At 29.8% G+C, this 14,099-nt stretch overlaps 1 protein-coding gene across 5 annotated transcripts in view; it reads right to left on the reverse strand.

The window, feature by feature from the left end:
• Positions 1–12,900, reverse strand: part of LOC117174324 — a 70,729-nt gene extending 57,829 nt beyond the window's left edge. For 2 of the 5 annotated variants that reach the window (XM_033363378.1, XM_033363343.1), the window contains exon 1: positions 12,235–12,839. The gene's annotated coding sequence lies outside the window, so the exon portion shown is untranslated. Of the gene's footprint in view, positions 1–12,234; positions 12,840–12,860 lie in introns of those variants that run through there. The other 3 variants (XM_033363369.1, XM_033363386.1, XM_033363352.1) reach the window with 3 other exon arrangements.
• Between the last annotated feature and the right edge of the window lie 1,199 nt (positions 12,901–14,099).

Here is a 14,099-nt window from a genome sequence, read left to right on the forward strand (position 1 = left end):
AATAACTTGGTAAATATTAACATTTTTAACAAATACTTCTTATTGATCTTGGAGTAGACCTGTAATAGAGTACCTTTTGTCTCTTAATAATTTTCGAAAAAAATCACTTGTTGTCAATAAAAATGGCTTTTTATTGTTATGGTACTTCTTTAATCGATGTTTTCTCCAAATATATCAATTTTATCAAAAAATTATATACCAATGAAAATATGCATCTCCGGGAGTGGACCAACTTTTGTTTCAAACATTTTCCTGTAAAATCAATTTCAAGAAATTTCACCTGAGTTTCCGGCTACTTCGAAGCCGCCTGGCGACACTTTTGCATCCAGGTAAGTGCCTGGCAATGCGCAAGTGCTATTTCTAATGACAGCCCCTACATGTACACCAATTTTCAACCTTATCCGAGTCACGTAAGTTAACTGCCAAAAATTCGCACCTTTGACAGGTTGCCACAGGTGAACGCATCCACTCACACCTGCCAGGAACCCATTTTTACGATCCTCATCATCAGACGAACATCTTGTGTGAAAATTGGCCTTATCCGTATCACGCCCCCATTTACGTTGTCAGCCCACGGTATATTAGAAATGCGCGCCTTAGTTTAGATGACGCACAAAATATGCTTGAGCGGATATCTACTCATAGAAGACTTAAAACATGGAAGGATACAAGCCTCGAATGGCTACATTATTTAGGTTACACAGCGATAGTCATAGCGATTATTTACTTTTTGAACCAATGCGGATTATTCCGTTACATTACTCAATGTATACCGAGAAAAATATGTTTGCTTTGCATAAAGAATAGAGTAGAGAATCGACCCCATGTTGTAACTTATACTCCAGAAGCGCAGCCCCTCTCTGAAAATTCTCGTAGAATTCTTATAAAAGGAAGGAAAGTAGTAATATAATTTCGAGGACAAAATTCAGTCTAGAGACGGGGGTGTTACGAAAGGGACTATGGACCTTCACCATTACGAAAGTGAAACTTTTAACCTTCGCCCACTAGATTCGTAGACTATATATGTGTAACCGCTACGCCCAAAAGTCAGTCTGTCACACATTATTATTGTACCTACATCGATTGTAACCAAAAGTTTGGAATAAATAACGGTTGAATTGAGGTCATCAATTCAACCTTATTTTTAAAAAGTCTTAATTGCTTTACGAGGCGTAACACCAGGTTCTACAATAATTTTTATTTCTTTTTTACTGGCTTTCGAAAGCGCAAATACTTCAAAACTGCAAGTTTCACCTGCTACTTTCTTGACTAAGATGCAATAAATGTAATAAATGCGAAATAGAACTGATTAAACCAGGCTGCAAATCAACTAAATGTTTTTTGAGCATTAAAGAATTTCTGGTCGTTTAAGAGGCCATTTTAAGAAACGAAGAAGTCATAGTAACAGATCATTCGTAATTTTTTTATCTCCTTCTCAGAAATCAATAAACAAATGCCATGAGAATCATATCAAATCGCTGCCCAAGAACTCTCCGGAACTTATAAAACAACGTTTAGAATCTGTGAAATCGGTGAAATATCAATCACCTGATAAAAGTTCATTTTTACCATCGATTAGCTGCCCAAGAAATCTCCAAAACTTTTAAAACAACGTTTAGAATCAGTGAAATTGGTAAAATATCAATCACCTGATAAAAGTTTACTTCTACCATCGAATCGCTGCTCAGGAACTCTCCAGAACTTTTAAAACAACGTTTAGAATCTGTGAAATCGATGAAATATAAACCACCTGATAAAAGTTTATTTCTACCATCGAATCGCTACTCAAGAACTCTCCGGAACTTTTAAAACAACGTTTAGAATGTGTGAAATCGGTGAAATATCAATCACCGGATAAAAATAACTTTAACATCAGTTTCAACTTAAACTCTGTGAGCACCCTTAAGAATCAAGAAAGCCCTTCTAAGAAAACGCATCACATTGGTCCCTGACCAAGATTCTCGAGTTTCTACAAGGGGCCTTATTCCAAGCGGCAATAAATTAAAATCTTTGGTAAGGTTCCACAAATACCACTGCTATCCCTTATTTCGTTCTCAATATTATTTAAAAACTCGTTGCTAAAATCTTTTCCTTTTTTTAAAGAGCGGACACGAAGACAAGGTTTCTCAGAATATTCTGGCAGTTCCATGCTGCATATATCCAATTAAATATAAACAAAACTAACACATATCACTCCTGTAAACTTGATATTAATAAATTGTCATTTTATATCACAACCATTTTCAAATCAATAATTTGATTGTCTTAACCTTTCGTGTTTACTTATTTCTCAAGCCATGTTTTCTATTTTGTAACAAATTTAGAATAAAAAAAGAGGAAGTTGTGTAAGTTTAGATGTAATTATTTTATAGCAAGATAAGTGAATCCCATCTGAGACGTAACACATTGAAAAGCTAAATTATTTTCCGCTTTAGACATGAGTGCTGGCTTTCATCAAATTCCCGTGAAAGAAGAGTGCAAAAAATATACAGCATTTTCTAATTCTCAAGGACATTTCGAATATAATAGAATGCACTTTGGACTTAGAAATGCACCGGCTACTTTTCACAGGATGATGGATAACGCATTCGAAGGTTTAATAGGAAAGGAATGTTTTGTATATATCGATGATATCGTAATATTTGGAACAACCCTGCAAAAGAACATAACAGGAATTTAGTTAAAGCCCTACAACGTATCAAGGAACTTGGTTTGAGATTAGAACCGGCTAAATGCGAATATCTTAAACCTGGATTCGAATGTTTGGGTCATTTAATAACTAAAGATGGAGATAAACCCAATCCTATAAAAATCAAAGCTATACGGGATTTTAAGAGTCCAACCACAGTAAAACAAATTCAATCATTTTTAGGACTTGCAGGATACTATAGAGAATTCATAAGAAATTTCTCATCAATAGCTAAACCCCTTACATTATTAACCAGAAAAGACACTCCTTTTAATTGGACAACAGAATGTGAAAAAGCTTTTAATAAACTTAAAGACGCTCTGTGCACAGCACCTGTCTTAAAATTTCCGAACTTTAAAGAACAATTTACACTTACGGCAGATGCTTCAAACCAAGGACTAGGAGCTGTTTCATCCCAAAATGGACACCCCTGTTTATTTATATCACGGACTTTAAACCTTGCAGAACAAAACTACAGTACATCATAAAAGGAACTTCTAGCAATAATCTGGGCTGTTAAACGCCTAAGATAATACCGTTTAGGAAATAAATTCAAGATTCAAACTGATCACAAAGCACTAGTTTGGCTACACAATTGTAAAGACCCTAGCTCGAAATTGTTAAGGTGGAGAATCAAACTAGAAGAGTATAAATATGAAATCCAATATGTAAAGGGAAAGGAAAATAAAGCAGCCGATTTTTTGTCCAGACTATTTCCAATTACTCAAAAAGATTTATTAGAGCAAGCTCTAGAAGAAATTGATATCGAAAAGATTGAAAACGAACTTCCTAACATAGAATTATTTGACACTCCTATTCGAGACTTAAATACACCAGAAGCGGAAACAGTTACTAAACCTATTAAAATTAGCAAAGTTAAATTAGGGGGAGAAAATAAAATCAAAATACCCCACAGAAGGATACGAGAACCCTCAGTAGAAAACTCAGATTTATCATTAGAAGTCCCAGAACAAACTCTAGACGAACAAAGGGAAGATCTCGCAGAAGATAAATTATATAAAGATTTCTTAGAGTGGAGATTAAATCCAGTGACAGAAACAGTTAAAGTTAAACCTAACTCTGTAGAAAAACTTTCGACATACATAAAAAATGAAGAAATGCCACCCTTTATTGAAGAAGAATGGCTGAGAAAATTAGGATGGATAATTAATGAAATCAAATCCAGAAAACTTACTTTAGTGAGATTAGCTTTTGGAGACCCTTTATTCACACCAATAGAAAAAGAAACAATTCAAGGGATGATAGAATACCTTTCTAACAATTATCGAGAATCCAGTTTCCACCTATGTTTCTCGAACACTAGAGAACTTACAAAAGAAGAGAAAAGAAGTATAATAATTGAAGCCCACTGAGCACATTTGGGAGAGAAAAACACGATAGAGCCAAAAAATTAGGGTATTGGATAGGAATGGATAATGACTTAATGAAATATGTAAAATCTTGCCCTATCTGCCAATTACAAAAAACTATTAGAATCCCAAATCAAGCTAGTAGTATAATACCAGACATTCCTACTAAACCTAACGAAAAAATCGCATTAAATATTTTGGACCCTTACCAGAAACTACTAAACGGAATAAATATATATCAAGCCTACAAGATCGATTAACACGGTATACAATATTAATACCATTAGAAAATGAAACTATGGAATCAATTATTAATCATTTAATTGACCACTACATCTATATATTTGGAGCCCCTAAAACAATTCTAACGGACCAAGGTCAAAATTTTCTATCCGAGCTTATGCAATACTTTAAAGATGCACTGAGAATTCAACATGTAAAAACAACTGCATTTCACCCCTAATCTAACGGTAATATTGAGCGTATGCACTCTACGCTAAAAAATCTCAGCAAAACTCCTATTGCTGAAAACAATAAAGAATGGGATGATAATTTGAAATATATTAATTTCACGATTAATACTATGAAAAATAATACCCTTGGAATATCACCTTTTGAAGCCACCTTTGGAAGAGAACATAATATCCCTTCGACAATTAATCCCTATCCAAATCTGACGTACTATGACTTAGTCAAAAAATGGAAATCCAAACACGAACAGAACTTGAAAAGAATTAAAGAAAGAATTGAAATTGAGCAGCAAAAAACTAAGAAATTATTAGAAGCAAAAATAATTAGGAAACATCCAGTTTATAAAGGAAAGGATTGGGTTAAATGGAAAAATAATTCAAAACAAAATAAGCGAGACCCAAGTTGGAAAGGTTCCAGGGAAATACTAGAAATATTAGAAAATAATAACCTCAAAGTTAGATATGACAATAAAATCTTAAGGCTACACATAGATCAATGCATGCCTTATTTTTTAGATGGCGCTGGTATTAATAACTCTACTGATAACTTTGATAACGACAACGAAAGCTAACTATTCAATAGAAGAATGAAAAGGGAATGTATAGATAGAAGAAATTAATAAGGTACACTTATATAACGAGGAATGGAGACTAATAATAGGGATAAATTTAACAACAACTGAATATAGAATAGAAGCAATAGATCATACCATAGTGACAACTGAACGAGCATGTGGAGCATTTTGTGCACCTAAAGAAGACTTGAGATTAATTAAAGGAAGGTATAATAGATTAACTTCAAAATTTTCAATTTTACACAAAACTTTTAGGAAAACAAAGACAAAAAAGAGGATTAGCAAATTTTGTTGGAGATATTTCTAAAACATTATTTGGAACTCTTTCTGAATCCGATTTAAATCAAATTAATTTTTAATTTGATAAATTATATCCTGATAATAAAAAGATATCTATACTGCCCAATCACACAAAAATTCTTAAACTTGTATTAGATTCCTCCTCAACAGAATATTCAAAAATAAAGAAAGAAATTGGAAAAGAATTAGGAACAGCTCAAAAATTAAGTCTAACTGTGAATAACAATACAAAAGACAATTTTGTCAATACCAAACTGATCCTAATTACTCTTTTAGTCGATGAATTAAATGAAGATATTGACACAGCTATAAATGCCATTAATGATGGGAAACACGGGATAGTACACTCCCAAATTTTAACACCAGAAATTCTAAAAAGTACTTTAGAAGGATTTGAAAAACATCATAGGACTAGATATCACTTTGATAACAAAGAAGAAAATTATCAACATATCCTTGATATTAGTTCACTTTCGGTAGCGATAATTCAAGGACTCTTTACTTATATCTCACATAAACCCGTCCTAGAGAAAGAAGAAGGATCCTTCAAAAAATTATTCCTATTCCAGAAAAGAAAGCTAACCTTTACCTATCTATTATACCTGACCACGAACTAGTTATCAAATATAGAGATTCTTATGTTCCGACAGATAAACAAACAACTGACCATTGTAAATCAATAGCGAACTAATCTGTAAGCAAAACCAACCTAATCTAAAGATATTTGAAAGTCAAACTTGCGAATCAAGTCTTTTTAAAAGATATGCGGAGATAAATTGTAATCAATCCCCATATCTACTACATAAAGAAACTTTTATACCAATTTCCAACGGATATATTATAATTCCGCTCAAAACAATGAATTTAGACGTAAACTGTGACCAAAATGTAACAACTATAGAAATAGTTAAACCTATTAAATAAAGGCGAACAGTTGTAAATTATATAACAATTATGATCAATTGACGTTTAAAAACTTGGAAAGAGAATGGAATAGAATGGTTACAATATTTAGGATATTCAACCCTAGCTGTAAGCACTTTATTTTTATTATATAAAATCGGAATTTTCAAAGTCATATCAAACATCATTCCGAAAAAATTATGTTTATTTTGCGTTAAAACAAAAGTAAAAAGTCCTACTCATATTGTAACATACACCCCAAGTATACAACCTCTGTTAGATAATAGAGAAATTAAAACTCGAAAAGTAACATTTTAAAAGCTTAGGGACTAAACTTTGTCTAAAAAGGGGGTTGAAATGGCTGACTTTTTGGACTATTCCCACTTATAAATTTGGGCTATAAATGTAGCGCGTTGGCCCAGCGCAACTCAGTTCTTTCTAATCTTGCATTCTAAATTGTGTAATTGTTGAATAAAACAAGTCGAGTACCGTTTGGTGACTCGACTGCTTTTTTAAAAACTTAAAACTAACTTATTCGGCATTACACAGAAATCATTAAAAAAATTTTAATCTACCTTAAATCTTTGTATAATAATGTAAGTCTGTGAAATCTTTTTAATCTTCACGAAATCTTTGCGAAATATTTAAAATCTTAGCGAAATATTTGAAATCTTTGTAAATATTATCAATCTTTGCGAAATTTTTATGAAATCTTTGGTAAACTATACTAATCTTGGTAAAATCTTCGTCATATCTATGTTATTTATCTGAAACATTTGCGAAACCTGTAAAATCTTTGTGAAATCTTCAAAAAAATTTCAGGAATCATTGCGATTTTTGTGAAATTATTGTAAACCCTTTAAAAATCTTTGCGTAATATTTAAAATATTTTTGAAATATTCAGTAATGTTCGTGAAATTATTGAAGTTTTACTGAAATCTTTCGAAAGTTTTGTGAAATTTTTATAACATTTTGGCAGTCTTTGTCAAATCTTTTAAATCTTTTCGAAATATTTGCGAAACCTGTTAAATATTTCAATAATCCATTAAATCTTTGTCAAATCTGTAGGAATATGAATTTTATAACTGTATAATTGTTTAAAAAATTTATCATTACTTATAATAATATTTTCTCGAACAATGTTAGAAAGTTGTTTCTTTTTCTAAAATGTGCAACTTTTCGTCATTTTAATCTTCTTTTAGACTTAGAGTAATGCCAGAAAGTTGCGGGTTTTTCTTGAATTTGTTGCTCTTAATTAATTCTTTAGTAAGCAAAAATAATAAACATTAATATTAACATTGATTTAAATAAAAAGACTCGCAGTAATTACTTCAAGGAAAATTTACATTTAATATGATCCACATAGATAATTTGAAATAATTAATAGATAATTTTTAGAATATTTTAAATATCTATTTTATTTCAGAAACCTATAATCACAAAACAAGAAACTAATTGCTTAACAAATTATTCTCCCCAATGTTTATTTATAATTTTTTCATAAATAAGAAGCCAAACCAAAGTTAAAACTTTCAGAAAAAACGAAAATATCTCGCATTAATGTAGCCGAAGATAGTTAAAAACAATAACAATATTTTTAAACAATTAGATTCGCTAAATTGCATTAATTATTACCTCACTCTGAATAAAAAGCCTAGAAAAAGTTGATTTTTACAGAAAAACTGCAACTTTCTAGCAATATCAAAAGAGAATGTTAAAATAAACAATAATAAATTTTTTAAACAATTATTTTTGTAAAATTCATTTTATAATTAACCCCAATCTAATTTAAATTTAGAGAAAAAGTGGAAAATTTAAGAAAAAACTGCAACTTTCCAACATTGCTCTTAGAGAGTATTATCAATAATAATAACTGGTATTAACAATTATTTCTGTTAAATTTAATTGACTGTTGCTTCGCTCTGACCAAAAAGTACCAAATAAGTTGAAATTTTTTTTGAAAAACCCTGTAGCTTTCTAACTCTATTCTAAGATAAAATTAATCAAGCAATAATAAATTGTTTAAAAACTTCCTGTAAACATATTATTGTTAATAGAAATTAGTACTTTCTGTATTAGGAAAAATTTTTATTTTTAAAAACCACAAGTCATAATTAGCGCCAAATCTCGTAAAACCCAACTTTTCATTTAGGAAGTTTTTTTAGGACCCTATGAAACAGATTTATGATGGTGATATTTAAGAAGTAATTATTTAATGACGATTCCCAATAAAATTTACAAAAACTGTTTAAATAAAATTAAAATGATTATTTTAATTTTTTTTTATTTCATAATTTTTAAATTAAAATTTTATAATTTACAGAAACTTTTTTTCCCAATTGAAAATACGTGTCAAAATTTATGAGACTTGCAGAAGCACCAAATATTTTTTTTGCGCTTAAACTTTTGTGTAGATTAAAACTTATTTGGGAGCGATATATATGAACATTCAAAAATTTTGTAGAGCAGTAATCTTTTTTTCATTTTTTAATATTATGACGTGAAATTGAATACACAAAAGAATTTTTGTTAACTTCAAAAAAATTTGTTAAAAGTACTTTATATTACGATAAATTGCGTCAATAATTCATTGCGAAAATGAAATAATTTTAGTCAAGTTCGGTTTCATTGAGCGAACATTTGGTTTGAAAAAATTATTTTTTTAACAATTTTATTTCTTAACCGATTATTTTGGATTAAAAAGCTGAAAAAATTACCGCTTATTACATAAATAATTAATCTTGAGAATTCAATACTAATCAATGTAAATATAGTTTCAATTCAAAATTGAATGAGTTTATTTGTTATTACATAATACTAAATTTCAATTTTTGGGTCAACACGTTTATTTCTCTTCCTTGCGACTGCAAAGGAAAATAAGGTGAAAGGTTTAAAGAGCAATCAGGGACCTTACAAAAGTTTCGCTTTCACTTTTCGTCTTCCAAGGAAAAAAAGTACAGGAAAAATATTCTTTAATAACGCTTTTTCTATTTGTTTTAAAAATTTCGTAATTACTTGAATAAATTTTTTTTTAAACTTTCAATTTCATAAGTAGATTTATTCTATCGCTATTAGGAGAAGAGTTCTAAAATTATTAACATGTTAAAATTTTCTTTATGCCTGTCAATTAAAAAAGCTTTCAAAATGATATCTCATTTATTAGCCTGTTCCCATAATTTTTTACAAAGGTGTCACAAATTAACGTCCACGTACAAAAACCAGCGTCATCAACCCGCCTAACATATTTCGAAATAATATTTTTAATTTTTAGTGAGTGTCTTTAAAAAGATTGTTTGTTCAAAATAACATTATTTTTGCAATGAAGTTCAGTTTGTTTATAAGAGATTTTGTTTCGCTCGCCTACTTCACTTCTTATGACATAGGTATTCCATTTTCTGAAATTAAAGGCTCAGAAAGGAGAATCAAACAAGCGCTCGAGCAGTAGGCAGGAGTGGGATTGACGCACAGAAAACGCGAGGAAAGAGAAAACAGTCTTTCGTCGCCCCACCGCTCGAGCGCTCGTTCGGTTCTGCTTTCTGAGTCTTTATTTTTTTTTAATTTGGGTTTTATATTATATTATAATAATACTCAGAACGTAAATTTTCCAAATTTCTTGTCAAGGTTATTTCGTTGTTTTTATGATACCTTCAGATCGAATCGGATTTCATAATTTAAACAACAAATTCTGTAAAGCAGTTACATTTTTTATCGTGAGCAACTAAAAATATATAAAACGGTTTTGGAAATACTTGCTGTGCCTGTTTCAAAAACTCCACGTCATAAACAAGAACTTGTAAGATAGTGGTGTAGTCGAGGCCTGGCGTCGCCACGGTACTTTTTTTTAATGTCTGGCGGCGCCAAGCCACTTTCTTGTCACACGGAACATTTTTTCAATTACGGGCCATCCATAAATTACTTTACCAATTTTAAGCTTCTCTAATCTCCAAGCCTGAAAGTAACGTAGCGATTGGCTTGAAACAGATATCACGTTTATAGATTTTTTTAAACAAAACTAATGTAGTTTACATTTTAAATTCGATACAAAAAATTTTAATTCCTGAGATTTCAAGCCAAAGTATTTGGTGTTTTTAAGAAACTAGTGGAATTTTCAACCAAAAAAGTTTTACTTCCTAAACGTCTAACTTTTAAAAAAAGAAGAAATTTCAATAACAAAATTAACTTTACACCAAACAGCTGCATTAAAACTCAATTAGCTGAAATTTTCGTAAGAAACGAGTTTTTCGAAAAATAGTTAAAGATTTAACCAAATAGTAACATTTTTAAGACAAGAATACAAATTTTGTTATTCAAGAAAGATAAATTTCCAACAAAGAATTATGACTTTTCTACTATAAAAGATGAATTTATATTCAAAAATATGAATTTTGAAATACAGTTGAATTTCCGAAACAATCATGAAATAAACAAAATAGTTGGGCTCATTAGAAATATGTAAATCTTTCAAAAAATAGCTATATTTCTAACAAAATAGTTTGATTTTCAACATACAAAGATGCATTTTCATTAAAAAGGTACAAATTTTCAAACATAAAAGACTAAAATTTAATCAAATATTTTATTTTCCAGGCAAAAAGAAAAATTTTGTAGAAGAGAGTAGAATTTCCCTCCAAAACATTCAATTTCAATTGAGAAGGATGACTTTCCTACCATAAAACATTAATTTTCAAGAAAGGCGTAAAGTTTTTAAGCTAGAAAGTCGAATGATTTAAAAAACAGTTGAATCAGAAGATACATTTTTAACAAAAAATACCATTTTCAATAAAAAAGAATTAATTTTTAACAAGATAACTGAATTCTCAACCTAAACTAAATAGTTCAATTGTTAACTGATACAGAATAAAGTTTAATCACACATAAAACAGTTAATTCTCTATATAAAAACTCTAATGAAAAAGATACTTTCAAGTAACAAATAAAACGAATTTTCCAATAAAATTTTTACATTTTCAACCAAAAAGATGAAATTTTGACCAATAAGATTATTGTTTTATCAAAAAAGACAAATTTTCCAACTTATCCAATACGCAGGATGAAGTTTTATCAAAAAATGTAATAAGTTACATTTTCAGATGAAAAAAAATTTGTTTAAAAAAAATGATCTTTCAACATAGCTGTCAAATTTTAAAGTCATAAATACAACTTATCTACAAAAAATTTTTATTTTCAACCCGAAAATGTGACTTCGTACTAAAATGTTTAATTTAATCATTGATGTTATTGTACCGACCAGGGTAATTAATAATTTTTTTACAGTAGATATTACCGATTAATGGTAAAATTAAAGTACGTAAAAAAAAAAATTTTTAATTTTATGGAGAAACTAGACGAATTTTCTGGAGAAAAATTGCGAGGCAGATTTTGTCTCGTTTCTTCAGAAAAATTATTTGACCAGTAATCGGCAACATCTAACTTCAGAAATTAAATAAAAAGTTTAATTTTCAAGGAAACAAGATGAAATTTTTAAATAAAAGTAGAATTTTTACTATTAAGTTCATTTAAAATAAAATACTAGAAATTTTAACGAAAAAGTGGAACATTCAACTAAAACAGAGGAATTTTTATCTGAAAACATAATTTTTAAACCAAGAATAATTTAACTTTTAATAAAGAAGAATATATATTTTCAAACAAACATGAGAAGAATTTTGATCAAATTAGTTTCGTTTTCAACCGCACTTTTTTACAATGTAGTTACATTTTGAAAAAAATATTGAAATTTGCAACTAAATAATAAGCTTCTTAATGAAACGATATGAATTTCGAAACAAGAATATAGTAGTAGTCTTTTCAATACAAACAAAATTTGTACCCAAAAATATAGTTGGAATTTCTTATTAAGTTTAATTCAAAAGTTCCAAACCAAAAGTATAGTAGTAGCCATTTTGATAAAAAGAAAGAACTTCTACCCAAAAATATAGTTGGATTTTCTCATTGAGTTTGTCTTGTTGGCAACCTTAGTTTGTATCCTCCCTTCCCCCGCAGAAACTGATAAGGGGCCATTCAAAGAATACGTCCAGCCTTTAGGGAATGGGGGGGGGGTCTCGAGCGTTACGCTAATGTTAAACTTTCTTACATTTACTATAGAAAGAGAGTTACGTATGGTAGGAGGGGGCATTTCCAGAAAAAAACATTATGTCTTTTTTAAACGGCCCCTAACGTAGCTGACCGAAAGGTCAAAGTACCGCCAAACTAGTAACGTAATGTATGAAAAGTACCGCCAGGTCACTTTTTCTTTTAGGATTACACCACACTGTTGTAAGCACAAAAAACAAATGAAAAATACACCAAAATTGAAAATAACTTGATATTAAAAGTATTTTCTGTCAGCATAAAATAAACTCTGTAGAACACTGCACTTTTCGCGACCGTTTCCGTAGGACCGAAGGAATTGAACTGACTATACCGGGCACCGACAACACGAAATGATCGTGTCTGATCCTTTTTTACGGTTGCCGCTGGTCTCGCCAAGCGCAGGTTAAAAAAAAAGTCAACCAACTGGAATTATCCCCTCTCGCTTTTATTTCCTACCTACCTTCTGTTCCATAAATATAGCAGTGGTAGTGCTAGGGGAACTATAGGGAAGCGTAGAGTTAGTAAATTCTCCGTAACTTAAATTCGAAGAAGGTAACAGAGTAAGTTACCGAACGTTACCGAGAATGCGAGAATTTATGGAGAATTTACGAGAAAAAAGGAGAACATTAATTTTTTACTTTCTTTTATTTTTGTTGTTGTTAAATAACGTTTATATTCAATGTCCTTCAAATAAAATAATAATAAATATTAGGAATTAAAATGATTTGGTACTTTTAAATATAGTAAACTACATATTTTCAGAATAGAATTGTATGGATTGATTATATACATTCTTTTCAACTTTAATTAACTTTATTAAATATTAGTTAAGAACATGCTTTAAGTAAAATTTTATATTTCTTAAGAAATTAAATTTTTGGAATTAACAAAACTCTGCAGTCCCGCTATAGTGGTCGTCTCGGGTGTACTATAAGTGGCCTTCGTACTATATCGGGACTCTCCAAACCATAAACAATCAGGGCCGTGTGAACCATTTATGTTAGAGTGTCGTCTAAAAAAAATGTTTTGTTTGTATTTTTTTCATTTTGGTTTTATAGTGTTATTATGAACTTGAACGTTTTTAGAGCGGCAATTTTAATTGAAAAAAATGCTTAGTTTTTTTCGGTTCGCAAACTTTTTTTAAGGCCAATAAAGTTAAAAAGTTTGAATTCTAAAGCTAAAAAATTTTCAATTCAAAGTACTACAAAATAAACTACAAAGTGAAGCACTTAAATTAAAACTCTTGCATTTCAAACTTTTTCAAATTGAAGTTCAAAAGTTTTTAGATTAAAAAATGCGTAATTTGCACATATAAAAAGAAAGGTTCTAACACTTTCCAACTAAACAAGTTTAAAACAAAAGTACATGAAGTGCCAAATATGTTTTTTTAAATCTTTTATAAATGATAGAGTTCAATGATTCAGAATCAATTCAAAAAATATAATTCTACGTCATCATTTTAAATGCTCTAAATTGAAGAATCAATCAATCAAATTTGAAATTTTCAAAAACTTTTGATTTTTAATTGTTCAAGTATCCAAGTCTGCATTTTAAGTTTCTCTAAATTAAACATTTTAGCCCAAAAATAAAAATCTAGGATGGAAAATTGTGTGTCTGCAAGCCAAGGACTAAACAATGGGAAAAAATCCAAAAAGATTAATTCTCCAGAAGAAGATTAGTGTTTTCCAAAAAAATATCA

The sequence above is a fragment of the Belonocnema kinseyi genome, chromosome 1, assembly GCF_010883055.1.
Source record: "Belonocnema kinseyi isolate 2016_QV_RU_SX_M_011 chromosome 1, B_treatae_v1, whole genome shotgun sequence".
Classification (NCBI taxonomy): Eukaryota; Metazoa; Arthropoda; class Insecta; order Hymenoptera; family Cynipidae; genus Belonocnema; species Belonocnema kinseyi.